The 2,322-nt window shown below is 38.6% G+C and overlaps 1 non-coding gene across 1 annotated transcript; it reads right to left on the bottom strand.

Moving 5' to 3' along the window:
- On the bottom strand, nucleotides 1-164 carry LOC139408136 (U1 spliceosomal RNA). Its single transcript, XR_011634193.1, has one exon. It is a non-coding gene; the product is annotated as a U1 spliceosomal RNA (small nuclear RNA).
- Nucleotides 165-2,322: the final 2,158 nt, after the last annotated feature.

The raw sequence follows: 2,322 nt of genomic DNA on the forward strand, positions 1-2,322 counted from the left end.
CAGGGGAGAGCGCGAACGCAGTCCCCCACTACCAGAAATTATGCAATCGAGATTTCCACATTTGAGAAATTCGCAGGGGTCAGCACAGCCGGAGTGCAATGGCTGAGCCTCGCCCTGGGTGAACCGCCTTCTTGATCACGGTGTCTCCCTTGCCAGGTAAGTATGAGTTGTACATGAGTAATGTGGGATACTGGTTCCCGTGCAAACGTTTTAGTCTAATGGTTATTGCACCACGGCTATTGAGAAAAAAGCAAATCAATTAAATGAACGTTCAGTGTTATTTTGTCTGCTAGTAGATGGAGAGGTGAAAACACGTTTGAACTGTTATTTTACTCGTAAAATATGAGTGTTTTTGCATTTTCCCAGGATGCAATTCTGCAGAATTTAGCATAACAAAATCCTTTTTAGTAAACGTGTCTGATAGCTGAAACTATAATAAATGATTAGAAATGCCCCTGAGTAACATCCCAAAAATATTCTGAAACACACATAAAGCCAAGTGAATGGAATTTGTGATTTTATTTAGCCTTTCTCGTCTCGTGGTTCTTTTAATCTTCCAGAGAAAAGCCAGACTGCAATTCTACTATAGACCACTAGTGGCCACCCTCCCAGTCCCACACAGCCACCCATGCAGGCACATTGAAACAGGGAGCGCTGATACAGTTAGAATAACATTATTATATATTATATTAGTATTGTATTTCAACCACACCACCTCTTAATTAACAAATTAATAAACTGAAAGAATGTTACTGTCAGCTGTTCTCTGATAATACAAGGGAAGTGTGGACTGCTGAAAAAAACGAAGAAAAAAAAACGAATGAGCATTGATCAAGGAGTCATCAAAATTGTTAAAAGGTAAAAAAAAAAAAACGAATCTGATAAATGCAACAGTTTGACAATGGATGAAGACACTCCTAACGTGTTACAGTTGTTCAGTGGTGGAAAAAGTACCCAATTGTACATACTTGAGTAAAAGTTCAGATACCTTAATAGGAAATGACTCAAGTGAAAGTGAGTCACTCAGTGAAATACTTCTTGAGGATTTAAATATACTCAAGTATCAAAAGTAAATGTAATTGCAAATATGTACTTAATTATCAGAATCATTACAAATTCCTTATATTAAGCAAACTAGATGGAACAATTGTTTGTGTTTAAAAGGTAAATAAAAAAATTACAGACAGCAAGGGGCATACTCTATCACTCAGACATCATTTACAAACAAAGCATTTGTGTTTAGTGAGTCCGCCAGATCAGAGGCAGTAGGGATGACCAGGGATGTTCTCTGTTTAGTGAGTCCTCCAGATCAGAGGCAGTAGGGATGACCAGGGATGTTCTCTGTTTAGTGAGTCCTCCAGATCAGAGGCTAGTAGGGATGACCAGGGATGTTCTCTGTTTAGTGAGTCCTCCAGATCAGAGGCAGTAGAGATGACCAGGGATGTTCTCTTGATAAGGGCAGTAGAGATGACCAGGTATGTTCTCTGTTTAGTGAGTCCTCCAGATCAGAGGCAGTAGAGATGACCAGGGATGTTCTCTTGATAAGGGCAGTAGAGATGACCAGGGATGTTCTCTTGATAAGTGCAGTAGAGATGACCAGGGATGTTCTCTTGATAAGGGCAGTAGAGATGACCAGGGATGTCCATTTGGACTAGACCTGTCAGTTTTATGTAAATGAGATTCCATTTGGACTACACCTGTCAGTTTTATGTAAATGAGATTCCATTTGGACTACACCTGTCAGTTTTATGTAAATTAGATTCCATTTGGACTAGACCTGTCAGTTTTATGTAAATGAGATTCCATTTGGACTACACCTGTCAGTTTTATGTAAATGAGATTCCATTTGGGCTACACTTGTCAGTTTTATGTAACTGAGATTCCATTTGGACTACACCTGTCAGTTTTATGTAACTGAGATTCCATTTGGACTACACCTGTCAGTTTTATGTAAATGAGATTCCATTTGGACTACACATGTCAGTTTTATGTAAATTAGATTCCATTTGGACTACACCTGTCAGTTTTATGTAAATGAGATTCCATTTGGACTAGACCTGTCAGTTTTATGTAAATGAGATTCCATTTGGACTACACCTGTCAGTTTTATGTAAATGAGATTCCATTTGGGCTACACCTGTCAGTTTTATGTAACTGAGATTCCATTTGGACTACACCTGTCAGTTTTATGTAACTGAGATTCCATTTGGACTAAACCTGTCATTTTTATGTAAATGAGATTCCATTTGGGCTACACCTGTCAGTTTTATGTAAATGAGATTCCATTTGGGCTACACCTGTCAGTTTTATGTAACTGAGATT

The sequence above is a fragment of the Oncorhynchus clarkii genome, chromosome 4 (assembly GCF_045791955.1).
Source record: "Oncorhynchus clarkii lewisi isolate Uvic-CL-2024 chromosome 4, UVic_Ocla_1.0, whole genome shotgun sequence".
Classification (NCBI taxonomy): domain Eukaryota; kingdom Metazoa; phylum Chordata; class Actinopteri; order Salmoniformes; family Salmonidae; genus Oncorhynchus; species Oncorhynchus clarkii.